The sequence below is a fragment of the Pseudophryne corroboree genome, unplaced genomic scaffold (genome assembly GCF_028390025.1).
Source record: "Pseudophryne corroboree isolate aPseCor3 unplaced genomic scaffold, aPseCor3.hap2 scaffold_430, whole genome shotgun sequence".
Taxonomy (NCBI): Eukaryota; Metazoa; Chordata; class Amphibia; order Anura; family Myobatrachidae; genus Pseudophryne; species Pseudophryne corroboree.
Genome location: NW_026970062.1, coordinates 47349 through 72753, shown reverse-complemented (window position 1 = coordinate 72753; position 25405 = coordinate 47349). Strand labels below are relative to the sequence as shown.

The 25405-nt window shown below is 46.1% G+C and overlaps 17 non-coding genes and 2 pseudogenes across 17 annotated transcripts; 10 read left to right on the top strand and 9 right to left on the bottom strand.

Moving 5' to 3' along the window:
- Positions 1-1820: 1820 nt before the first annotated feature.
- Positions 1821-1983, bottom strand: LOC135026172 (U1 spliceosomal RNA). Its single transcript, XR_010222823.1, has one exon. It is a non-coding gene; the product is annotated as a U1 spliceosomal RNA (small nuclear RNA).
- A 152-nt stretch (positions 1984-2135) lies between these two features.
- On the bottom strand, positions 2136-2299 carry LOC135026085 (U1 spliceosomal RNA). Its single transcript, XR_010222750.1, has one exon. It is a non-coding gene; the product is annotated as a U1 spliceosomal RNA (small nuclear RNA).
- Positions 2300-2975: 676 nt separating this feature from the next.
- LOC135026136 (U1 spliceosomal RNA) lies at positions 2976-3138 on the bottom strand. The gene has a single exon (XR_010222797.1). It is a non-coding gene; the product is annotated as a U1 spliceosomal RNA (small nuclear RNA).
- A 152-nt stretch (positions 3139-3290) lies between these two features.
- LOC135026271 (U1 spliceosomal RNA) lies at positions 3291-3454 on the bottom strand. Its single transcript, XR_010222911.1, has one exon. It is a non-coding gene; the product is annotated as a U1 spliceosomal RNA (small nuclear RNA).
- A 593-nt stretch (positions 3455-4047) lies between these two features.
- Positions 4048-4175, bottom strand: LOC135026200 (U1 spliceosomal RNA; annotated as a pseudogene).
- Positions 4176-4319: 144 nt separating this feature from the next.
- LOC135026206 (U5 spliceosomal RNA) lies at positions 4320-4435 on the top strand. Its single transcript, XR_010222848.1, has one exon. It is a non-coding gene; the product is annotated as a U5 spliceosomal RNA (small nuclear RNA).
- A 270-nt stretch (positions 4436-4705) lies between these two features.
- Positions 4706-4821, top strand: LOC135026240 (U5 spliceosomal RNA). The gene has a single exon (XR_010222881.1). It is a non-coding gene; the product is annotated as a U5 spliceosomal RNA (small nuclear RNA).
- A 264-nt stretch (positions 4822-5085) lies between these two features.
- LOC135026234 (U5 spliceosomal RNA) lies at positions 5086-5201 on the top strand. The gene has a single exon (XR_010222875.1). It is a non-coding gene; the product is annotated as a U5 spliceosomal RNA (small nuclear RNA).
- A 274-nt stretch (positions 5202-5475) lies between these two features.
- On the top strand, positions 5476-5591 carry LOC135026255 (U5 spliceosomal RNA). The gene has a single exon (XR_010222896.1). It is a non-coding gene; the product is annotated as a U5 spliceosomal RNA (small nuclear RNA).
- A 275-nt stretch (positions 5592-5866) lies between these two features.
- Positions 5867-5982, top strand: LOC135026229 (U5 spliceosomal RNA). The gene has a single exon (XR_010222870.1). It is a non-coding gene; the product is annotated as a U5 spliceosomal RNA (small nuclear RNA).
- Positions 5983-6256: 274 nt separating this feature from the next.
- Positions 6257-6372, top strand: LOC135026209 (U5 spliceosomal RNA). The gene has a single exon (XR_010222851.1). It is a non-coding gene; the product is annotated as a U5 spliceosomal RNA (small nuclear RNA).
- Positions 6373-6647: 275 nt separating this feature from the next.
- On the top strand, positions 6648-6763 carry LOC135026245 (U5 spliceosomal RNA). The gene has a single exon (XR_010222886.1). It is a non-coding gene; the product is annotated as a U5 spliceosomal RNA (small nuclear RNA).
- A 6731-nt stretch (positions 6764-13494) lies between these two features.
- Positions 13495-13658, top strand: LOC135026059 (U1 spliceosomal RNA). Its single transcript, XR_010222726.1, has one exon. It is a non-coding gene; the product is annotated as a U1 spliceosomal RNA (small nuclear RNA).
- Positions 13659-13810: 152 nt separating this feature from the next.
- LOC135026142 (U1 spliceosomal RNA) lies at positions 13811-13952 on the top strand (annotated as a pseudogene).
- Positions 13953-14644: 692 nt separating this feature from the next.
- Positions 14645-14808, top strand: LOC135026182 (U1 spliceosomal RNA). Its single transcript, XR_010222832.1, has one exon. It is a non-coding gene; the product is annotated as a U1 spliceosomal RNA (small nuclear RNA).
- Positions 14809-18096: 3288 nt separating this feature from the next.
- Positions 18097-18259, bottom strand: LOC135026113 (U1 spliceosomal RNA). The gene has a single exon (XR_010222776.1). It is a non-coding gene; the product is annotated as a U1 spliceosomal RNA (small nuclear RNA).
- A 152-nt stretch (positions 18260-18411) lies between these two features.
- On the bottom strand, positions 18412-18575 carry LOC135026070 (U1 spliceosomal RNA). The gene has a single exon (XR_010222736.1). It is a non-coding gene; the product is annotated as a U1 spliceosomal RNA (small nuclear RNA).
- Positions 18576-19249: 674 nt separating this feature from the next.
- On the bottom strand, positions 19250-19412 carry LOC135026106 (U1 spliceosomal RNA). The gene has a single exon (XR_010222769.1). It is a non-coding gene; the product is annotated as a U1 spliceosomal RNA (small nuclear RNA).
- Positions 19413-19564: 152 nt separating this feature from the next.
- On the bottom strand, positions 19565-19728 carry LOC135026080 (U1 spliceosomal RNA). Its single transcript, XR_010222746.1, has one exon. It is a non-coding gene; the product is annotated as a U1 spliceosomal RNA (small nuclear RNA).
- Positions 19729-25405: the final 5677 nt, after the last annotated feature.

Sequence of the window (25405 nt, the reverse complement as noted above, 5' to 3'; positions counted from 1 at the left end):
CAGACTGTATGTGCGCGCAGGAAGCCGCCACCATTTTTGTGATCACAGCGGCTGAATGTGATGTCATACAGCTGCTGTGACCACGCCCCCTGTGTCTCCTCCATTGCAGACCCCATTTTGAAGCCTTGCCCCCGCACCGCTCCATCCCTGACATGGAAATGGAGTGTTGCTGACCCCCCTCTCCCCCCCTGCCCCGATTGACAGGCAGAGGCGATCGCATTCTCTGCGGGGTGCCGCAGAAAATGCAGGCACATGCGTATGCTCTTAGCAATTTTTGCAGTTGGATCACTTATTGTGATTGCAATCCAACCTGAATCAGGCCCTATTACCTATCACAATGCGCTGCGGGCAGTACAAAATTGGTTTAATATAGGAGAAAAACCCCCAGACCTGTGCTCCTTAACTGTACCTGGTGGCTAGTGGAGCGGCTGCCCAGTAATCAGTGTCCACGCCAGTGCACACACGGTCCACCCCCTACGGCCACGCTCCCCTTCATCAGCGGCCTCGTGATCCGGAAGGGCGGTGTGTGTGTGACTGACCTTAGGAAGAAACCGGAGCCTCCGCTGCAGTGACCCAGCAACCAGGGCACGGGAGTATACAGCGCCGCTGGGAGTGATGAAGCTGCAGTAAAGATGTCTATTAGACCTAGCCTGCTGCAGCCCTTGTAGATTCTCATAAAACAAGTTCTTCTTTTCTTGTCAAAATGAATAGCTAAGAATTGGCTTCCTGAGGCAGGCCCCTGTTAAGTGGCCTGCTACTGAAGGCACCAACTACAAACTGAGCTCCCTGTTCATGGAAGCGGGGTTATAGAGGAGGATGCGCTGAGCATCTTGGGAACAGTCAAAAGCTTTGAGTCGGTTGGTGCCTCAGATCAAGATCCTACTCTACACCCCAATGTGAATCCTTGTGGAGTCCTGTGTACCCCACAGAAGAAATTAATGTGTCACACCCATTGGCAGCAACCTTAGAATAGCTGCTGATGGGCACAATTGAGAAAGGAAGGGGGGGGGGGGACATTTGAATCCAGCACATAGATGCAATTCAAATATGTAATTTGTACCTTCCTATTTTAAAATATAATGGATGAACTTCACCCTGTGAGAACAATCTTCATGATCAAGAGATCTCATATGCAAAATAAGTATGAGTTGGGATAGGGCTGGGGAGGGTGGCTGCTCGGGCAGCCCCTCCCCCATCAAGTTAAGGAGATTCAACTGAGGAAGCACAAGGGAACTCTCGTCTGGGGACAACAACTGCAGGGAGACCACATCTTTTCAGATGAACATGGGAGGGCGGAAGGCTGCCTAATACTGAAGCACCATCAAATATCAAACCATATGCAACAACTAGTACAAGCATTCCTGGGGGAAGGTCTGCAGCAGACGGATTTGCATACAGTGATGTCATCCAAGCAGTGGGCCAAAGTTGGCTGGAACCCTCATCTGCATATGAAAAGAGAAAAGGGGCATGCAGGGCATGGCGGCCTTTTGCGGTGCTTGGATGACCCCTAGTTCGCATTAAACACCCCCACCCTCCTTTGGTGTGGGGCTCATGTTGGCTATGCCCCAGCCCCTGAAGCATTCAAGCTGATTTCTTGCAGCAGCTGGGCACTGTAACAGCTCCAGAGCTGCTCTGTAAGGCAACTAAAAGGGTGTGGGCCCTGCAGCACCACCTGTAGTTCGCATTGTGCGTTGGAAGGCACAAAGTAAGCAGACGGGAGAAGTCAGGATAGTGCGCAAGGGCATAGAAGGGAGTGGCTCCAGAAAATAGAAGTGGAAACAGACAGCAAACTAGGCTGGAGAGAGACCTGAGACAAAGAGATCTGAATTATACGAGAGCCGACCAGGGGAAACACAAATTATGCAATCAAGTTTCCCACATTTGGGGAAATCACAGGAGCAGCACACCCAGAGTGCAATGGGTGAGCCTTGCCCTGGGAGAAGCACCTTCATGATCATAGTATCTCACCTGGCAGGTAAGTAGGAGTTGGGCTAGAGCTGGGGAGGGTCACTGCTCGGGCACCCCCCTGTCAAGTGAAGGAGATCCAACTGAGGCAGCACAAGGGAACTCTCGAAAGAAGAACAAGGCTAGAGGAATATATGAGACAAAGAAATCTGACTTTTACCAGAGCTGACCAGAGGAAAACACAAACACAGTCCCCCACTACCACAAAAAATGCAGGCGAGTTTCCCACATTTGGGGAAATCACAGGGGTCAGCATACCCAGAATGCAATGAATGAACCTCACCCTGGGTGAACAATCTTCATGACCATGGTGTCTCCTATGCAAAATAAGTATGATTTGGGATAGGGCGGGGAGGGCCGCTGCTCAGGCACATCTCTGTCAAGTAAAGGAGATTCAACTGAGGCAGCACAAGGGAACTCTCATCTGGGGACAACAACTGCAGGGAGAACACATATTTTCAGATGAACATGGGAGGGCAGAAGGCTGCCTAATACTGAAGCACCCCCAAACAACAAACCAAATGCAACAACTAGTGCAAGCATTCCTGGGGCAAGGCCTGCAGCAGATGGATTTGCATATGGTGATGTCATCCAAGCAGTGGGTCAAAGTTGGCTTCAACCCTCATCTGCATATGAAAAGAGAAAAGGGGCGTGCAGGGCATGGCGGCCTTTTGCGGTGCTTGGATTACCCCTAGTTCGCATTAAACACCCCCACCCACCTTTGGTGTGGGGCTCATGTTGGCCATGCCCCATCCCCTGAAGCATTCAAGCTGATTTCTTGCAGCAGCAGGGCACTGTAAACAGCTCCAGAGCTGCTCTTTAAGGCAAGTAAAAGATTGTGTGGGCCCTGCAGCACTACCTGTAGTTTGCATTGTGCATTGGAAGGCACAAAGTAAGCAGACGGGAGGAGAAGTCAGGATAGTGCACAAGGGTATAGAAGGGAGGGGCTCAAGATAAAAGAAGTGGAAACAGACAGCAAACTAGGCTGGAGAAAGACCTGAGACAAAGAGATCTGAATTATACGAGAGCCGACCAGAGGAAACACAAATTATGCAGTCAAGTGTCCCACATTTGGGGAAATCGTAGGAGCAGCACACCCAGAGTGCAATGGGTGAGCCTTGCCCTGGGAGAAGCACCTTCCTGATCATAGTATCTCACCTGGCAGGTAAGTAGGAGTTGGGCTAGAGCTGGGGAGGGTCGCTGCTCGGGCACCCCCCTGTCAAGTGAAGGAGATCCACCTGAGGCAGCACAAGGGAACTCTCGAAAGAAGAACAAGGCTAGAGGAAAATCTGAGACAAAGAAATCTGAGTTTTAACAGAGCTGACCAGAGGAAAGCACAAACACAGTCCCCCACTACCACAAATAATGCAGTCGAGTTTCCCACATTTGGGGAAATCACAGGGGTCAGCATACCCAAAATGCAATGAATGAACCTCACCCTGGGAGAACAATCTTCATGACCATGGTATCTCCTATGCAAAATAAGTATGATTTGGGATAGGGCTGGGGAGGGCCGCTGCTCATGCACATCTCTGTCAAGTAAAGGAGATTCAACTGAGGCAGCACAAGGGAACTCTCATCTGGGGACAACAACTGCAGGGAGAACACATATTTTCAGATGAACATGGGAGGGCAGAAGGCTATCTAATACTGAAGCACCCCCAAACAACAAACCAAATGCAACAACTAGTGCAAGCATTCCTGGGGGAAGTTCTGCAGAAGACGGATTTGCATACGGTGATGTCATCCAAGCAGAGGGCCAAAGTTGGCTGGAACCCTCATCTGCATATGAAAAGAGAAAAGGGGTATGCAGGGCATGGCGGCCTTTTGCGGCGCTTGGATGACCCTTAGTTCGCATTAAACACCCCCACCCTCCTTCGGTGTGGGGCTCATGTTGGCCATGCCCCATCCCCTGAAGCATTCAAGCTGATTTCTTGCAGCAGCTTGGCACTGTATCAGCTCCAGAGCTGCTCTGTAAGGCAAGTAAAAGGGTGTGGGCCCTGCAGCACTACCTGTAGTTTGCATTGTGCATTGGAAGGCACAAAGTAAGCAGACAGGAGGAGAAGTCAGGATAGTGCACAAGGGTATAAAAGCGAGTTTCCCACATTTGGGAAAATCACAGGGGTCAGCATACCCAGAATGCAATGAATGAACCTCACCCTGGGAGAACAATCTTCATGACCATGGTATCTCCTATGCAAAATAAGTATGATTTGGGATAGGGCTGGGGAGGGCCGCTGCTCAGGCACATCTCTGTCAAGTAAAGGAGATTCAACTGAGGCAGCACAAGGGAACTCTCATCTGGGGACAACAACTGCAGGGAGAACACATATTTTCAGATAAAAATCTTGGTCATGCTCTGGTTTCTCTTCAGAACGAACAAATCTTTCGCCTTTTACTAAAGATTTCCGTGGAGAGGAGCAAAACCGAGTTTTATCTCAATTTTTGCATGCCCCATCTTTTTGGGGTTTCTTTTATCGGTTTAAAGATAGAATGAGTGTGCTTTAATGTAAGCTCATTTGCATAGAAATGACAGTAAATGTTTGTTTCTTTTCAAACAGAACTTTCTTGACCATGCTACTTGCTTGAAAGATCTGGGAGCACATGGAATACAGTACAAACCATGCTTATAGCAAGGAGAAGCCAGGTGAGAAATCTGCTTACTTTCAAGTTGGGCGCTCACTTTGATCTGAATGAGGACTGCTGGCACAGCATTTAGGCGACAGGTGGAATCTTGGTCATGCTCTGGTTTCTCTTCAGAACGAACAAATCTTTCGCCTTTTATTAAAGATTTCTGTGGAGAGGAGCAAAACTGAGTTTTATCTCAATTTTTGCATGCCCCATATTATTGGGGTTTCTTTTATCAGTTTCTTGTTAGCTTTAATGTAAGTTTATTTGCATAACAATGACTATAAATGTCTGTTTCTTTTCAAGCAGAACTTTCTTGACCATTCTAATTGCTTGAAAGATCTGGGAGCACATGGAAAAGAGTACAAACCATGCTTATAGCAAGGGGAAGCCTGGTGAGAAATCTGCTTTCTTTCTTTCAAATTGGGTGCTCACTTTGCGCTGAATGAGGACTGCTGGCATGGCACTCAGGCGACAGGTGGAATCTTGGTCATACTCTGGTTTCTCTTCAAAACAAACAGATCTTTCGCCTTTTACTAAAGATTTCCGTGGAGAGGAGCAAAACTGAGTTTTATCTCAATTTTTGCATGCTCCGTCTTATTGGGGTTTCTTTTATCGGTTTAAAGATAGAACGAGTGTGCTTTAATGTAAGCTCATTTGCATAGAAATGACAGTAAATGTTTGTTTCTTTTCAAACAGAACTTTCTTGACTATACTAAATGCTTGAAAGATCTGGGAGCACATGGAAAAGAGTACAAACCATGTTTATAGCAAGGGGAAGCCTGGTGAGAAATCTGCTTTCTTTCTTTCAAATTGGGTGCTCACTTTGAGCTGAATGAGGACTGCTGGCATGGCACTCAGGCGACAGGTGGAATCTTGGTCATGTTCTGGTTTCTCTTCTGAACGAACAAAACTTTCGCCTTTTACTAAAGATTTCCGTGGAAAGGAGCAAAACTGAGTTTTATCTCAATTTTTGCATGCCCCATCTTATTGGGATTTTATTTTATCGGTTTAAAGATAGAACGAGTGTGCTTTAATGTAAGCTCATTTGCATAGAAATGACAGTAAATGTTTGTTTCTTTTCAAACAGAACTTTCTTGACCACACTAATTGCTTGAAAGATCTGGGAGCACATGGAAAAGAGTACAAACCATGTTTATAGCAAGGGGAAGCCTGGTGAGAAATCTGCTTTCTTTCTTTCAAATTGGGTGCTCACTTTGAGCTGAATGAGGATTGCTGGCATGGCACTCAGGCGACAGGTGGAATCTTGGTCATGCTCTGGTTTCTCTTCAAAACGAACAGATCTTTCGCCTTTTACTAAAGATTTCCGTGGAGAGGAGCAAAACTGAGTTTTATCTCAATTTTTGCATGCTCCGTCTTATTGGGGTTTCTTTTATCGGTTTAAAGATAGAACGAGTGTGCTTTAATGTAAGCTCATTTGCATAGAAATGACAGTAAATGTTTGTTTCTTTTCAAACAGAACTTTCTTGACTATACTAATTGCTTGAAAGATCTGGGAGCACATGGAAAAGAGTACAAACCATGTTTATAGCAAGGGGAAGCCTGGTGAGAAATCTGCTTTCTTTCTTTCAAATTGGGTGCTCACTTTGAGCTGAATGAGGACTGCTGGCATGGCACTCAGGCGACAGGTGGAATCTTGGTCATGTTCTGGTTTCTCTTCAGAACGAACAAATCTTTCGCCTTTTACTAAAGATTTCCGTGGAGAGGAGCAAAACTGAGTTTTATCTCAATTTTTGCATGCCCCATCTTATTGGGGTTTTATTTTATCGGTTTAAAGATAGAACGAGTGTGCTTTAATGTAAGCTCATTTGCATAGAAATGACAGTAAATGTTTGTTTCTTTTCAAACAGAACTTTCTTGACCACACTAATTGCTTGAAAGATCTGGGAGCACATGGAAAAGAGTACAAACCATGTTTATAGCAAGGGGAAGCCTGGTGAGAAATCTGCTTTCTTTCATTCAAATTGGGTGCTCACTTTCAGCTGAATGAGAACTGCTGGCATGGCACTCAGGCGACAGGTGGAATCTTGGTCATGCTCTGGTTTCTCTTCAGAACTAACAAATATTTCGCCTTTTATTAAAGATTTCCGTGGAGAGGAGCAAAACTGAGTTTTATCTCAATTTTTGCATGCCCCATATTATTGGGGTTTCTTTTATCAGTTTAAAGACAGAACGAGTGTGCTTTCTTGTTAGCTTTAATGTAAGTTTATTTGCATAACAATGACAGTAAATGTTGTTTCTTTTCAAACAGAACTTTCTTGACCATGCTACTTGCTTAAAGGTCTGGGAGCACATGGAAAACAGTACAAACCATGCAGTATCACAAGAGCCTTTATTTGATCTTTCATGAAGATAGAGCAGAATTGAGGACACGTCAACAATTTCTGCCGAAGGTGGTTCATCTTTCCACATGGTGCCTTTGGCCACTGACACCTTCGTTGAGTCAAAGTCTCTGGCTGTGGTCAGAACTTTGAAAATGTATGTCACCAGAACGGTTCAGATTAGGAAAACAGAGGCTCTGTTTGTCCTGTATGCTCCCAACAGGATTTGGTGTCCTGCTTCCATGCAGACCATTATGCGCTGGATCTGTGGTAAGATTCAGCATGCTCGTTCCACGGCAGGATTGCCGTTACTGAAGTAGGTGAAGACCCATTCTACAAGAAAGGTGGGTTCATCCTTGGCAGCTGGTCGGGGAGTCTCGGCATTGCAACTTTGCCGAGCAGCTATTTAGTAAACACTTTTGCTAAGTTTTACAAGTTTGATACCTTGGCTGATGATAACCTTAAGTTGGGTCATTCGGTGCTGCAGAGTCGTACGCACTCTCCCACCCGTTCAAGAGCTTTGGTTCTTAATGTGACCCCAGCATCCTCTAGGTCGTATGAGAAAATAGGATTTTAATACCTACCGGTAAATCCTTTTCTCTTAGTCTGTAGAGGATGCTGGGCACCCGTCCCAGTCCATACTGTGTCTGCAGTTATTACTTGTGGTTATACACATGTTGTGTTATGGTTCTGGTCAGCTTTTTGCTGCAATTGTTCATGCCGTTGGCTTGTGTTCTGTTGAATGCCACGTTCTGCGGCATGTTTAAGGTGTGAGCTGGTAAGATGCTCACCTTAGTTTAACAATAAATCCTTTCCTCGAAATGTCCGTCTCCCTGGGCACAGTTCCTATAACTGGAGTCTGGAGGAGGGGCATAGAGGGAGGAGCCAGTTCACACCCTTTGAAAGTCTTAAAGTGCCCATGTCTCTTGCGGATCCCGTCTATACCCCATGGTTCTTAATGTGACCCCAGCATCCTCTACGGACTAAGAGAAAAGAATGCCCTTGCGCACTATCCTGACTTCTCCTCCCGTCTGCTTACTTTGTGCCTTCCAACGCACAATGCGAACTACAGGTGGTGCTGCAGGGCCCACACCCTTTTACTTGCCTTACAGAACAGCTCTGGAGCTGTTACAGTGCCCAGCTGCTGCAAGAAATCAGCTTGAATGCTTCAGGGGATGGGGCATGGCCAACATGAGCCCCACACCAAAGGAGGGTGGGGGTGTTTAATGTGAACTAGGGGTCATCCAAGCACTGCAAAAGGCCGCCATGCCCTGCATGCCCCTTTTCTCTTTTCATATGCAGATGAGGGTTCCAGTCAACTTTGGCCCACTGCTTGGATAACATCACCGTATGCAAATCCGTCTGCTGCAGACCTTCCCCCAGGAATGCTTGTACTAGTTGTTGCATATGGTGCTTCAGTATTAGGCAGCCTTCCGCCCTCCCATGTTCATCTGAAAAGATGTGGTCTCCCTGCAGTTGTTGTCCCCAGACGAGAGTTCCCTTGTGCTTCCTCAGTTGAATCTCCTTAACTTGACGGGGGAGGTGCTGCCCGAGCAGCCCTCCCCAGCCCTATCCCAACTCATATTTATTTTGCATATGAGATCTCTTGATCATGAAGATTGTTCTCACAGGGTGAGGTTCATCCATTATATTTTAAAATAGGAAGGTACGAATTACATATTTGAATTGCATCTATGTGCTGGATTCAAATGTCCCCCCCCCCCCTTCCTTTCTCAATTGTGCCCGTCAGCAGCTATTCTAAGGTTGCTGCCAATGGGTGTGACACATTAATTTCTTCTGTGGGGTACACTGGACTCCACAAGGATTCACATTGGGGTGTAGAGTAGGATCTTGATCTGAGGCACCAACCGGCTCAAAGCTTTTGACTGTTCCCAAGAAGCTCAGTGCATTCTCCTCTATAACCCCGCTTCCATGAACAGGGAGCTCAGTTTGTAGTTGGTGCCTTCAGTAGCAGGCCAATTAACAGGGGCCTGCCTCAGGCAGCCTATTCTTAGCTATTAATTTTGACAAGAAAAGAAGAACTTGTTTTATGAGAATCTACAAGGGCTGCAGCAGGCTAGGTCTAATAGACATCTTTACTGCAGCTTCATCACTCCCAGCGGCGCTGTATACTCCCGTGCCCTGGTTGCTGGGTCACTGCAGCGGAGGCTCCGGTTTCATCCTAAGGTCAGTCACACACACACCACCCTTCCGGATCACGAGGCCGCTGCTGAAGGGGAGCGAGGCCGTAGGGGGTGGGCCGTGTGCGCACTGCGGTGGACACTGATTACTGGGCAGCCGCTCCACTAGCCACCAGGTACAGTTAAGGAGCACAGGTCTGGGGGGTTTTCTCCTATATTAACCCAATTTTGTACTGCCCGCAGCGCATTGTGATAGGTAATAGGGCCTGATTCAGGTTGGATTGCAATCACAATAAGCGATCCAACTGCAAAAATTGCTAAGAGCATACGCATGTGCCTGCATTTTCTGCGGCACCCCGCAGAGAATGTGATCGCCTCTGCCTGTCAATCGGGGCGGGGAAGGGGGGGAGAGGTGGGTCAGCAACACTCCATTTCCAAGTCAGGGATGGAGCGGTGCGGGGGCAAGGCTTCAAAATGGGGTCTGCAACGGAGGAGACACAGGGGGCGTGGTCACAGCGACTGTATGACATCACATTCAGCCGCTGTGATCACAAAAATGGTGGCGGCTTCCTGCGCGCACATACAGTCTGCACCAGCAGGAGCCTACACCATTTTTTATGATCACGCTGAACTGCAGTGCGACTGCAATTACAGCATGGTCAAGAAGGGAGGCGTCATGCTGGGTGGCCATGCCCTGTCACTTTGCAGGAGCCAGCACCGCTCACACACTAGTCCCCGGGTGCAGCCCCCAACCCCCGGGACACCCGGAGCAACAAAATGTAGATTCAGGCCACCAGGCCACGCCCCTACCTATGAAACCATGCCTCCTTTTTACCATTGCACTGCTTATCTGCGCGCACTGCATTACAATCTCCCTCGCCACCTCTCTGGGTGTCACCAGTGATAGTGACACCTCTGCCATGCTTGTAGCAGCTGGTCCTAAGATCTACGCCTTAAACCCTGAGTGTTTGCCCTTGTGACTTGTTGATCATCATAGCGAAGCAGATGCTTACAGAAAACTGCAGGGGCTTAGATTGAAAATAAAAAAATTGATAGGGTATAAGGTAGAGAGGAGCGGGTTCGGTTCTCCGAGAACCGAATTCCCCACGAACTCCACGTGGTTTACACTGGTCCGAGGCAGGCTCGGTTGTTCCCGCCTGACTCGGAAAACCTGAACAAGGGAAAATGTCATCATCCCGCTGTCGGATTCTCGCGAGATTCGGATTCCATATAAAGAGCTGCGCGTTGCTGCCATTTTTACTCGTGCATTGAAGAGAGAGCGGAGAGGACGTGGCTATGTTCTCTCAGTGGAAATCTCAATATCAGTGCTCAGTATCAGTGGTTACTTATTGCTGCTCAGTAATACTAGTAGTGTGTCTCTCCTGCTCAGTGTCAGTTCTCAGTAGTATCCTCATCAGTGCTCAGTATCACTGTTCATTGTCTTGTGCTGCATTGTGTTGCTCAGCATACTACAGTACATTACTAATAGTCCAGTGCTGCATCTTGCTGCTCAGTGTCAGTTCTAGTATCCTCATCAGTGCTCACTATCACTGCTCATTGCATTGTGGTGTTCTGTATACTACAATAACATAGTAATATAGTAACATAGTTTTTGAGGTTGAATAGAGGCAAATTGCCCATCGTGTTCAACCTGTTTTAAGTTGTGATGATTCTACATACTTGCTGAATAATGTTTTATGACTAGTTAGCTACTATAACTCATGTTACCCCCGGATTAACCATGTTGATATTTTAAGTATTATAACCTTGGATAGCTTTTTCATTCAGAAATGTATCCATTCCTTTTTTAAATCCAATTACAGAGTCCGCCATTACCACCTTCCCTGGCAGGGAATTCCACATCCTGATTGCCCTAACAGTGAAGAACCCTTTCCTCCATTGCGTTCTGAACTTTCCTCCAGTCGCAGCGAGTGACCACGTGTTCTTTTAATAAATAATTCCTCTGATAACTCTTTGTTATGTATCTTTACATATTTGAAGATATTAATAATATCTCCTCTTAGGCACCTCTTTTCTAGTGTATAAATATTCAGCCTAGTAAGTCTTTCCTTATAGTCCAGTACTTTTAGGCCTTTAATCAATTTAGTCTTCAGGATCTCTGACACTTCCATGAGCAGCAGAGTAGTGCAATGGAAGCATGCTGGGCCCATAACCCAGAGGTCGATTGATCGAAACTATCCTCTGCTATGTGCATTTTTTTTTTATAATTAAAGTAATCAAAAACTGGGATTGATATTTTGGCACTTTTATTTTTACTTAAAGTACAATAACTTTTATCATTTTAATTTGTTTTAATAGTATATTGACAGCATTGTTTTCTTTAAAAAATCCTCTTAATTTTCTTTACCCTATTACTGAAATGGTAATTGACAAAAACAAACTACATTGTCACCAGAAGAGCAATGCAAAATGTACAAGTGATATATGAAAATCATCTTCCATCTTGAATTTCAATGATGCATTGGGACAACAATTTGTGAGAAACATCTTCACCCATAAAGAAAGATTTTCTTAATTCCTTACCTGTGTGCTGATTAGATATCACCTTGTTTTCACATTAAACAGACTTCCCCATGAGGAAGCAGCAAGGATGCAGTGACGTTTCCTGGTGTCAACCTGTATTATTTCAGTAGACATTGAAATGAGGATGCATCTTTGATGCCTTTCCAATGAAGCAAGTTTAATTCAGTAATAGGTGAAAAACCATTCCTACAAAGGTGTTAATCAGAGACTTGGCTTTGTGGACACTTTTCAGAGAGCAAATTTGTTAGCATAAACATAAAATCAGAAAATGAAGAGCTGTTTAATCACTCAATTGGACTTTTCTGCCAGCATAATTTTTTTTCTCTGCAACTCACTGCTAAATTGTGCTTCCTAGCTGTTTTTTTATAAAATCACTTAATCAAATCTAACTCTGATTACATCAGAGAAGGCCAGGTACCCTACACCATAAGGGAGGTTTTTGAAATTTTGACTTGTCTACTTAAAGATCACCAAAATCTGATTACAAGGTCAATTACATCCCTGGGTGGGATTGAACCACCAACCTTTTGGTTAATAGCCAAACATGCTAACCGATTGCGCCACAGAGACACCTTGCGAAAGTCAATACTGACAAAGGCTAATAAGCATTCATCTAGAACGTTTCCTAGAAAAACTTTAAAAAGTCAATAATCTGGAGAATTTTTGTAAGAAACACATTGGTACTTTCCCATGATGAGTGAGTGCTTCAGGATTTCTTGCACTTACATGGGCTATTAACCAAAAGGTTGGTGGTTCAATCCCACCCAGGGATGTAATTGACCTTGTCATCAGATTTTGGTGATCTTTAAGTAGACAAGTCAAAATTTCAAACCCCCTCTTATGGTGTAGGGTACCTGGCCTTCTCTGACGTAATCAGAGTTAGATTTAATTAAGTGATTTTATAAAAAACAGCTAGGAAGCACAATTTAGCAGTGGGTTGCAGAGAAAAAAATAACATTTTAAACCTACCGGTAATTTTTTTTTCTCGTAGTCCGTAGAGGATGATGGGGACTCCGTAAGGACCATGGGGGATAGACGGGCTCCGCAGCAGACATGGGCACTTTAAGAAAGACTTTAGATCTGGGTGTGCACTGGCTCCTCCCTCTATGCCCCTCCTCCATACCTCAGTTAGAGAAACTGTGCCCAGAGGAGACGGACAGTACGAGGAAAGGATTTTTGTTAATCCAAGGTCAAGATTCATACCAGCCACACCAATCACACCGTATAACTTGTGATATACTACCCAGTTAACAGTATGAAAACAACATAGCATCAGTCCAAGACCGATGAAAACTAACATATAACCCTTATGTAAGCAATAACTATATACAAGTCTTGCAGAAGTAGACCGCACTTGGGACGGGCACCCAGCATCCTCTACGGACTACGAGAAAAAGATTTACCGGTAGGTTTAAAATCTTATTTTCTCTTACGTCCTAGAGGATGCTGGGGACTCCGAAAGGACCATGGGGATTATACCAAAGCTCCCAAACGGGCAGGAGAGTGCGGATGACTTTGCAGCACCGATTGAGCAAACAGGAGGTCCTCCTCAGCCAGGGTATCAAACTTATAGAACTTTGCAAAGGTGTTTGAACCAAATTTGACCCACTGCTTGGATGACATCACCATATGCAAATCCATCTGCGGCAGGCCTTCCCCCAGGAATGCTTGCACTAGTTGTTGCATTTGGTTTGTTGTTTGGGGGTGCTTCAGTATTAGGCAGCCTTCTGCCCTCCCATGTTCATCTGAAAATATGTGTTCTCCCTGCAGTTGTTGTCCCCAGATGAGAGTTCCCTTGTGCTGCCTCAGTTGAATCTCCTTTACTTGACAGAGATGTGCCTGAGCAACGGCCCTCCCCAGCCCTATCCCAAATCATACTTATTTTGCATAGGAGATACCATGGTCATGAAGATTGTTCTCCCAGGGTTAGGTTAATTCATTGCATTCTGGGTATGCTGACCCCTGTGATTTCCCCAAATGTGGGAAACTCAACTGGATTATTTGTGGTAGTGGGGGACTGTGTTTGTGCTTTCCTCTGGTCAGCTCTGGTAAAAGTCAGATTTCTTTGTCTCAGATCTTCCTCTAGCCTTGTTCTTCTTTCGAGAGTTCCCTTGTGCTGCCTCAGTTGGATCTCCTTCACTTGACAGGGGGGTGCCCGAGCAGCGACCCTCCCCAGCTCTAGCCCAACTCCTACTTACCTGCCAGGTGAGATACTATGATCATGAAGATGCTTCTCCCAGGGCAAGGCTCACCCATTGCACTCTGGGTGTGCTGCCCCTGCGATTTCCCCAAATGTGGGAAACTTGACTGCATAATTTGTGTTTCCCCTGGTCGGCTCTCATATAATTCAGATCTCTTTGTCTCAGGTCTCTCTCCAGCCTAGTTTGCTGTCTGTTTCCACTTCTTTTTTCTTGAGCCCCTCCCTTCTATACCCTTGTGCACTATCCTGACTTCTCCCGTCTGCTTACTTTGTGCCTTCCAACGCACAATACAAACTACAGGTAGTGCTGCAGGGCCCACACCCTTTTACTTGCTTTACAGAGCAGCTCTGGAGCTGTTACAGTGCCCAGCTGCTGCAAGAAATCAGCTTGAATGCTTCAGGGGCTGGGGCATAGCCAACATGAGCCCCACACCGAAGGAGGGTGGAGGTGTTTAATGCGAACTAGGGGTCATCCAAGCGCCGCAAAAGGCCGCCATGCCCTGCACACCCCTTTATTCTTTTCATATGCAGACGAGGGTTGAAGCCAACTTTGACCCACTGCTTGGATGACATCACCATATTCAAATCCATCTGCTGCAGGCCTTCCCCCAGGAATGCTTGCACTAGTTGTTGCATTTGGTTTGTTGTTTGGGGGTGCTTCAGTATTAGGCAGCCTTCTGCCCTCCCATGTTCATCTGAAAATATGTGTTCTCCCTGCAGTTGTTGTCCCCAGATGAGAGTTCCCTTGTGCTGCCTCAGTTGAATCTCCTTTACTTGACAGAGATGTGCCTGAGCAGCGGCCCTCCCCAGCCCTATCCCAAATCATACTTATTTTGCATAGGAGATACCATGGTCATGAAGATTGTTCTCCCAGGGTTAGGTTCATTCATTGCATTCTGGGTATGCTGACCCCTGTGATTTCCCCAAATGTGGGAAACTCAACTGCATTATTTGTGGTAGTGGGGGACTGTGTTTGTGCTTTCCTCTGGTCAGCTCTGGTAAAAGTCAGATTTCTTTGTCTCAGATCTTCCTCTAGCCTTGTTCTTCTTTCGAGAGTTCCCTTGTGCTGCCTCAGTTGGATCTCCTTCACTTGACAGGGGGGTGCCCGAGCAGCGACCCTCCCCAGCTCTAGCCCAACTCCTACTTACCTGCCAGGTGAGATACTATGATCTTCACTGTTAGGGCAATCAGGATGTGGAATTCCCTGCCAGGGAAGGTGGTAATGGCGGACTCTGTAATTGGATTTAAAAAAGGAATGGATACATTTCTGAATGAAAAAGCTATCCAAGGTTATAATACTTAAAATATCAACATGGTTAATCCGGGGGTAACATGAGTTGTAGTAGTTAACTAGTCATAAAACATTATTCAGCAAGTATGTAGAATCATCACAACTTAAAACAGGTTGAACACGATGGGCAATTTGCCTCTTTTCAACCTCAAAAACTATATTACTATATGTTACTATATTACTATGTTACTGTAGTATACAGAACACCACAATGTAATGAGCAGTGATAGTGAGCACTGATGAGGATACTAGAACTGACACTGAGCAGCAAGATGCAGCACTGGACTATTAGTAATGTACTGTAGTATGCTGAGCACCACAATGCAGCACAAGACAATGAGCAGTGATACTGAGCACTGATGAGGATACTACTGAGAACTGACACTGAGCAGGAGAGACACACTACTAGTATTACTGAGCAGCAATAAGTAACCACTGATACTGAGCACTGATATTGAGATTTCCACTGAGAGAACATAGCCACGTCCTCTCCGCTCCCTATTCAATGCACGAGTAAAAATGGCGGCAACGCGCAGCTCTTTATATGAAATCCGAATCTCGCGAGAATCCGACAGCGGGATGATGACATTTTCCCTTGTTCAGGTTTTCCGAGTCAGGCGGGAACAACCGAGCCTGCCTCGGACCAGTGTAAACCACGTGGAGTTCGTGGGGAATTCGGTTCTCGGAGAACCGAACCCGCTCCTCTCTACCTTATACCCATATATTTTTTTATTTTCAATCTAAGCCCCTGCAGTTTTCTGTAAGCATCTGCTTCGCTATGATGATCAACAAGTCACAAGGGCAAACACTCAGGGCTTGAGGCGTAGATCTTAGGACCAGCTGCTACAAGCATGGCAGAGGTGTCACTATCACTGGTGACACCCAGAGAGGTGGCGAAGGAGATTGTAATGCAGTGCGCGCAGATAAGCAGCGCAATGGTAAAAAGGAGGCATGGTTTCATAGGTAGGGGCGTGGCCTGGTGGCCTGAATCTACATTTTGTTGCTCCGGGTGTCCCGGGGGTTGGGGGCTTCACCCGGGGACTAGTGTGTGAGCGGTGCTGGCTCCTGCACAGTGACAGGACATGGCCACCCAGCATGACGCCTCCCTTCTTGACCAATCTGTAATTGCAGTCGCACTGCAGTTCAGCGTGATCATAAAAAATGGTGTAGCCTCCTGCTGGTGCAGACTGTATGTGCGCGCAGGAAGCCGCCACCATTTTTGTGATCACAGCGGCTGAATGTGATGTCATACAGCCGCTGTGACCACGCCCCCTGTGTCTCCTCCGTTGCAGACCCCATTTTGAAGCCTTGCCCCCGCACCGCTCCATCCCTGACTTGGAAATGGAGTGTTGCTGACCCCCCTCTCCCCCCCTGCCCCGATTGACAGGCAGAGGCGATCGCATTCTCTGCGGGGTGCCGCAGAAAATGCAGGCACATGCGTATGCTCTTAGCAATTTTTGCAGTTGGATCGCTTACTGTGATTGCAATCCAACCTGAATCAGGCCCTATTACCTATCACAATGCGCTGCGGGCAGTACAAAATTGGTTTAATATGGGAGAAAAAACCCCAGACCTGTGCTCCTTAACTGTACCTGGTGGCTCGTGGAGCGGCTGCCCAGTAATCAGTGTCCACGCCAGTGCACACACGGTCCACCCCCTACGGCCACGCTCCCCTTCATCAGCGGCCTCGTGATCCGGAAGGGCGGTGCGTGTGTGACTGACCTTAGGAAGAAACCGGAGCCTCCGCTGCAGTGACCCAGCAACCAGGGCACGGGAGTATACAGCGCCGCTGGGAGTGATGAAGCTGCAGTAAAGATGTCTATTAGACCTAGCCTGCTGCAGCCCTTGTAGATTCTCATAAAACAAGTTCTTCTTTTCTTGTCAAAATTAATAGCTAAGAATAGGCTGCCTGAGGCAGGCCCCTGTTAAGTGGCCTGCTACTGAAGGCACCAACTACAAACTGAGCTCCCTGTTCATGGAAGCGGGGTTATAGAGGAGGATGCGCTGAACATCTTGGGAACAGTCAAAAGCTTTGAGCCGGTTGGTGCCTCAGATCAAGATCCTACTCTACACCCCAATGTGAATCCTTGTGGAGTCCTGTGTACCCCACAGAAGAAATTAATGTGTCACACCCATTGGCAGCAACCTTAGAATAGCTGCTGACGGGCACAATTGAGAAAGGAAGGGGGGGGGGACATTTGAATCCAGCACATAAATGCAATTCAAATATGTAATTTGTACCTTCCTATTTTAAAATATAATGGATGAACCTCACCCTGTGAGAACAATCTTCATGATCAAGAGATCTCATATGCAAAATAAGTATGAGTTGGGATAGGGCTGGGGAGGGTGGCTGCTCGGGCAGCCCCTCCCCCGTCAAGTTAAGGAGATTCAACTGAGGAAGCACAAGGGAACTCTCGTCTGGGGACAACAACTGCAGGGAGACCACATCTTTTCAGATGAACATGGGAGGGCGGAAGGCTGCCTAATACTGAAGCACCATCAAATATCAAACCATATGCAACAACTAGTACAAGCATTCCTGGGGGAAGGTCTGCAGAAGACGGATTTGCATACGGTGATGTCATCCAAGCAGTGGGCCAAAGTTGGCTGGAACCCTCATTTGCATATGAAAAGAGAAAAGGGGCATGCAGGGCATGGCGGCCTTTTGCAGTGCTTGGATGACCCCTAGTTCGCATTAAACACCCCCACCCTCCTTTGGTGTGGGGCTCATGTTGGCCATGCCCCATCCCCTGAAGCATTCAAGCTGATTTCTTGCAGCAGCTTGGCACTGTAACAGCTCCAGAGCTGCTCTGTAAGGCAAGTAAAAGGGTGTGTAGTTTGCATTGTGCATTGGAAGGCACAAAGTAAGCAGACAGGAGGAGAAGTCAGGATAGTGCACAAGGGTATAAAAGGGAGGGGCTGAAGAAAAAAGAAGTGGAAACAGACAGCAAACTAGGCTGGAGAGAGACCTGAGACAAAGAGATCTGAATTATACGAGAGCCGACCAGGGGAAACACAAATTATGCAGTCAAGTTTCCCACATTTGGGGAAATCGCAGGGGCAGCACACCCAGAGTGCAATGGGTGAGCCTTGCCCTGGGAGAAGCACCTTCATGATCATAGTATCTCACCTGGCAGGTAAGTAGGAGTTGGGCTTGAGCTGGGGAGGGTCGCTGCTCGGGCACCCCCCTGTCAAGTGAAGGAGATCCAACTGAGGCAGCACAAGGGAACTCTCGAAAGAAGAACAAGGCTAGAGGAAGATCTGAGACAAAGAAATCTGACTTTTACCAGAGCTGACCAGAGGAAAACACAAACACAGTCCCCCACTACCACAAATAATGCAGTCGAGTTACCCACATTTGGGGAAATCACAGGGGTCAGCATACCCAGAATGCAATGAATGAACCTCACCCTGGGAGAATAATCTTCATGACCATGGTATCTCCTATGCAAAATAAGTATGATTTGGAATAGGGCTGGGGAGGGCCGCTGCTCAGGCACATCTCTGTCAAGTAAAGGAGATTCAACTGAGGCAGCACAAGGGAACTCTCATCTGGGGACAACAACTGCAGGGAGAACACATATTTTCAGATGAACATGGGAGGGCAGAAGGCTGCCTAATACTGAAGCACCCCCAAACAACAAACCAAATGCAACAACTAGTGCAAGCATTCCTGGGGGAAGGCCTGCCGCAGATGGATTTGCATATGGTGATGTCATCCAAGCAGTGGGTCAAAGTTGGCTTCAACCCTCGTCTGCATATGAAAAGAGAAAAGGGGCGTGCAGGGCATGGCGGCCTTTTGCGGCGCTTGGATGACCCTTAGTTTGCATTAAACACCCCCACCCTCCTTCGGTGTGGGTCTCATGTTGGCCATGCCCCAGCCCCTGAAGCATTCAAGCTGATTTCTTGCGGCAGCTTGGCACTGTAACAGCTCCAGAGCTGCTCTGTAAGGCAAGTAAAAGGTTGTGGGCCCTGCAGCACTACCTGTAGTTTGCATTGTGCATTGGAAGGCACAAAGTAAGCAGACAGGAGGAGAAGTCAGGATAGTGCACAAGGGTATAAAAGGGAGGGGCTCAAGAAAAAAGAAGTGGAAACAGACAGCAAACTAGGCTGGAGAGAGACCTGAGACAAAGAGATCTGAATTACACGAGAGCCGACCAGGGGAAACACAAATTCTGCAGTCAAGTTTCCCACATTTGGGGAAATCGCAGGAGCAGCACACCCAGAGTGCAATGGGTGAGCCTTGCCCTGGGAGAAGCACCTTCATGATCATAGTATCTCACCTGGCAGGTAAGTAGGAGTTGGGCTAGAGCTTGGGAGGGTCGCTGCTCGGGCACCCCCCTGTCAAGTGAAGGAGATCCAACTGAGGCAGCACAAGGGAACTCTCGAAAGAAGAACAAGGCTAGAGGAAGATCTGAGACAAAAAAATGTGACTTTTACCAGAGCTGACCAGAGGAAAACACAAACACAGTCCCCCACTACAACAAATAATGCAGTCAAGTTTCCCACATTTGGGGAAATCACAGGGGTCAGCATACCCAGAATGCAATGAATGAACCTCACCCTTGGAGAACAATCTTCATGACCATGGTATCTCCTATGCAAAATAAGTATGATTTGGGATAGGGCTGGGGAGGGCCGCTGCTCAGGCACATCTCTGTCAAGTAAAGGAGATTCAACTGAGGCAGCACAAGGGAACTCTCATCTGGGGACAACAACTGCAGGGAGAACACATATTTTCAGATGAACATGGGAGGGCAGAAGGCTGCCTAATACCTTAATAGCAAAACTGTGGCAGGGCATGCTGGGATGTGTAGTTTCACAGCAGCTGGAGGGCCACAGGATGAAGACCCATGTGCTAGAACCAAACCGCAGGTACATTGAATGCTAGCAAGCTGAATGTTTAAATCCTTTTTGTTCCGCAGCATTCCAATGCGGAAGATTCCATGGAACCAGAGATTATTCCATTGAGAAGGACATGCTGCCTGGATGACTGCACTGTGCAAATTAAATCACGGAGCTAGTTGGCTTGTGGGTGGCTCTGGTGACTGGGTGGTTGGGTGGGCGGTATGTCGGAGGTGGAGCACATGCAAATGAATGTGTATCATCCAGCTAGTGAGAGAGAAAACTAATGCAGGAGTGTGCCTGCTTGTCAGTGAGTTATGCACCTTGCCAGACGTCAAATCTACATGGAGCAACTGGAGGGGACAAGAGCAGGTTTGGAAAATATAGACAGAAGAGCATATATGCTGGCGCATTCTCCATGATTGTGTCAGCTTATGTTTTGGTGCACTGCACTTTCCTCCACTAAGTTTTAGCCGTTTTGTTTAAACGCAAGTGTAGTTGCTTCTCGCTCTTTTGGCTGTGATATTGTATCGTGGTTGAAGAGTCTGCTGGAGGGATTGTTTTCTTCATTGGCGAGAGACTGAAGATATTCCAGGATGGAAGGCTTGGGAACACTATCTGTTTTTCAGTTGTGGAAGAGTTGAAAGACCGGATTGGACTACATTCTATAGTAAAGGGTATTTTTGTATTTATTAATCCTCCCTTTATATGTGTCTGTCTTTCAATAAAGCTTTGGGCTTGTGATTCCGTCACCCTCTTACACTCCACACCCATAGCCTTATTAACTATTGTATTGTTTAAATGTATAGTGCAGTTCATGATTTATAGTGTAGGCTGGCCTGTGCTGTAGTTCTTGAACTGTACTATACCGACAGCATTTGTATTGTGTTTTGGCTGTGCTGCAACACAGTACTTATGTGTGTAATGTTTATGTATGTTTTTTTTGCTTCTTTATGTCAATAAAGACTGCTTTTTCAATCCAATATCTGAAAACAATCAATGTTTATCTTTGATGGCAATAGAAGTGGTATGATATTTGCTGCTTTTGAAAGGCAATATCTGATATGTCCCCTATCTGGGAACCATATATTAAATGGCTTTTCAGAAAAGGGAGATGGGAGAAGAGCTTTCAGTACTTGTAGGACCGATGCACATTTCCTATTCTAGCCTCCAAAAACAGATTCAGTTGCATTTTCCAGCGTGTTTTGGATGCGCCTTTGCAAATGTCTTACATCGACAAACTTATTTAGTACTATTTTGCAAATAGGGTTACATTGTTGCAACATTGTGTTCCCTAATTGCTTGATTTTTTAAATGCAACAATTGATAAAAACACCTGATAACTGCTCTGCGGAGTCTTATTTTGTGTCTACTTCTTATCTACATTTAATTCCGTACCTCTAATCAAGGCATTTTTAAATGCTGGCGGCTGCCAGGACGTGAGGCCTACCTAGACTTTAGATCTGAATTTGAATGTACTTGTGAACTAACTTAATTTCCTACTTCTAAATTCATTCCTAAATTCACTACTTACATGAATCCTGTAGTTGGGCATTTTGGGACTTCGATTGTGGGCATTGTTTTGTGTCCAGACCAGCAGCAGGTGGTGTGCATTTGCTGGAAAGGCATCGAAGACCTCCGATATGCTGCATCTCCTGATGTGTGTCTCCCTCAAGTGGCTGTCAGCAAATGCCTGCTAGACACCCCATTCCAAGCTGATTGTGACATCACGGAACATGCATCATAGAACAGGCATGCTAAAACATGGGTCTTCAACCTGCGACCCTCCAGCTGCTGTGGAACTACACATCCCAGCATGCCCTGCCTCAGTTTTAGCATACCTTAATAGCAAAACTGTGGCTGGGCATGCTGGGATGTGTAGTTTCACAGCAGCTGGAGGGCCACAGGATGAAGACCCATGTGCTAGAGCCAAGCCACAGGTACATTGAATGCTAGCAAGCTGAATATTTAAATCCTTTTTGTTCCGCAGCATTCCAATGCGGAAGATTCCATGGAACCAGAGATCCTTCCATTGAGAAGGACATGCTGCCTGGATGACTACACTGTGCAAATTAAATCACGGAGCCAGTTGGTTTGTGGGTGGCTCTGGTGACTGGGTGGTTGGGTGGGTGGTGTGTCGGAGGTGGAGCACATGCAAATGATTGTGTATCATCCAGCTAGTGAGAGAGAAAACTCATGCAGGAGTGTGCCTGCTTGTCAGTGGGTTATGCACCTTGCCAGACGTTAAATCTACATAGAGCAGCTGGAGGGGACAAGAGCAGGTTTGCAAAATATAGATAGAAGAGCATATATGCTGGCGCATTCTCCATGATTGTGTCAGCTTATGTTTTGGTGCACTGCACTTTCCTCCACTAAGTTTTAGCCATTTTTGTTAAGCTCAAGTGTAGTTGCTTCTCGGCCTTTTGGCTGTGATCTTGTATTGTGGTTGAAGGGTCTGCTGGAGGGAGGGATTGCTTTCTTCATTGGCGAAATACCAAAGATATTCCAGGATGGAAGGCTTGGGAACACTATCCGTTTTTCAATTGTGGAAGAGTTGAAAGACCGGATTGGACTACATTCTATAGTAAAGGATGTCTTTCTATTTATTAATCCTCCCCTTATATGTGTCAGTCTTTCAATAAAGCTTCGGGCTTGTGATTCCCTCACCCTCTTACACTCCACACCCATAGCCTTATTAACTGTTGTATTATTGTACAGTTTAAATGTATAGTGCAGTTCATGATTTATAGTGTAGGCTGGCCTGTGCTGTAGTTCTTGAACTGTACTATACCGTCAGCATTTGTATTGTGTTTTGGCTGTGCCGCAACGCGGTACTTATGTGTGTAATGTTTATGTATGTTTTTTTGCTTCTTTATGTGCATCGGTCCTACAAGTACTGAAAGCTCTTCTCCCATCTCCCTTTTCTGAAAAGCCATTTAATATATGGGCCCTCATTCCGAGTTGTTCGCTCGCAAGGCGAATGTAGCAGAGTTACACACGCTAAGCCGCCGCCTACTGGGAGTGAATCTTAGCTTCTTAAAATTGCGACCGACGTACGCGCAATATTGCGATTACAAACGAGTTAGCAGTTACTGAGTAGCTTCAGACTTACTCTGCCTGTGCGATCAGTTCAGTGCTTTTCGTTCCTGGCTGACGTCATAAACACACCCAGCGTTCGCCCAGGCACTCCCACCGTTTCTCCGGCCACTCCTGCGTTTTTTCCGGAAACTGTAGCGTTTCCAGCCACACGCCCCTAAAACGCCGTGCATCCGCCCAGTAACACCCATTTCCTGTCAATCACAATGCGAACGTCGGAGCGATGAAAATGCCGTGAGTAAACTTACTTTCTTCATAGTAAAGTTACTTGGCGCAGTCGCAGTGCGAACATTGCGCATGCGCACTAAGAGAATTCTCACTGCGATGCGATGAAAATCTCCGAGCGAACAACTCGGAATGAGGGCCCTGGTTCCCAGATAGGGGACATATCAGATATTGGATTTCAAAAGCATCAAATATCATACCACTTTTATTGCCATCAAAGATAAACATTGATTGTTTTCAGATATTGGCTTGAAAAAGCAGTCTTTATTGACATAAAAAAAAACATACATAAACATTACACACATAAATACAGTGTTGCAGCACAGCCAAAACACAATACAAATGCTGACGGTATAGTACAGTTCAAGAACTACAGCACAGGCCAGCCTACACTATAAATCATGAACTGCACTATACATTTAAACTATACAATAATACAACAGTTAATAAGGCTATGGGTGTGGAGTGTAAGAGGGTGAGGGATTCACAAAACCGAAGCTTTATTGTAACACAGACACATATAAGGGGAGGGTCAATAAATAGAAAGATATCCTTTACTATAGAATGTAGTCCAATCCGACCTCTGTGCTCTTCCACAACTGAAAAACAGATAGTGTTCCCAAGCCTTCCATCCTGGAATATCTTTGGTCTTTCGCCAATGAAGAAAACAATCCCTCCCTCCAGCAGACCCTTCAACCACGATACAAGATCACAGCCAAAAGGCCGAGAAGCAACTACACTTGAGCTTAACAAAAATGGCTAAAACTTAGTGGAGGAAAGTGCAGTGCACCAAAACATAAGCTGACACAATCATGGAGAATGCGCCAGCATATATGCTCTTCTATCTATATTTTGCAAACCTGCTCTTGTCCCCTCCAGCTGCTCTATGTAGATTTAACGTCTGGCAAGGTGCATAACCCACTGACAAGCAGGCACACTCCTGCATGAGTTTTCTCTCTCACTAGCTGGATGATACACAATCATTTGCATGTGCTCCACCTCCGACACACCACCCACCCAACCACCCAGCTCTAGCTGGCTTGGCTCTAGCACATGGGTCTTCATCCTGTGGCCCTCCAGCTGCTGTGAAACTACACATCCCAGCATGCCCTGCCACAGTTTTGCTATTAAGGTATGCTAAAACTGAGGCAGGGCATGCTGGGATGTGTAGTTCCACAGCAGCTGGAGGGTCGCAGGTTGAAGACCCATGTTTTAGCATGCCTGTTCTATGATGCATGTCTAGCAGGCATTTGCTGACTGTCACTTGAGGGAGACACACATCAGGAGATGCAGCATATCGGAGGTCTTCGATGCCTTTCCAGCAAATGCACACCACCTGCTGCTGGTCTGGACACAAAACAATGCCCACAATCGAAGTCCCAAAATGCCCAACTACAGGATTCATGTAAGTAGTGAATTTAGGAATGAATTTAGAAGTAGGAAATTAAGTTAGTTCACAAGTACATTCAAATTCAGATCTAAAGACTAAACACAAAACACAAAATAAGACTCCACAGAGCAATTATCAGGTGTCTTTATCAATTGTTGCATTTAAAAAATCAAGCAATTAGGGAACACAATGTTGCGACAATCTAACCCTATTTGCAAAATAGTACTAAATAAGTTTGTCGATGTAAGACATTTGCAAAGAAGCAAACAAAACACGCTGGAAAATGCAACTGAATCTGTTTTTGGAGGTTAGAATAGATGCAGGATCAAGTAGCTCAATGGGTAGGGTGTTTGATTAGAATTCAACAGGTTATAGGTTTGAATCCTGGGTATGATAGTTTGAGGTGTTATTTAATAAAGCATGTTTATATATTAGTCACACATGGCTTACTTGTACAAATGGCATGTCACCAGTTAGTGCTGACTGCTGATATGCCATTTGCACAAACATGCCATGTGTGACTGTATATGCATTTAAGGAGTGCACCCCGGCAATACCACAAACCATTGAGTGCCAAGTATACTAGATATATCTTCATATCTCATGTGCTTTCTCTGAGACCAATCTTGTTATGCCCCTTCCCCAGAAGGCATGCACCTTTTGTCCATATTGCAAAAATGGGGAGGGGGGGGGGCATATAATTATCTGTCACAGGGCACCAAAAAGTCTAGTTAT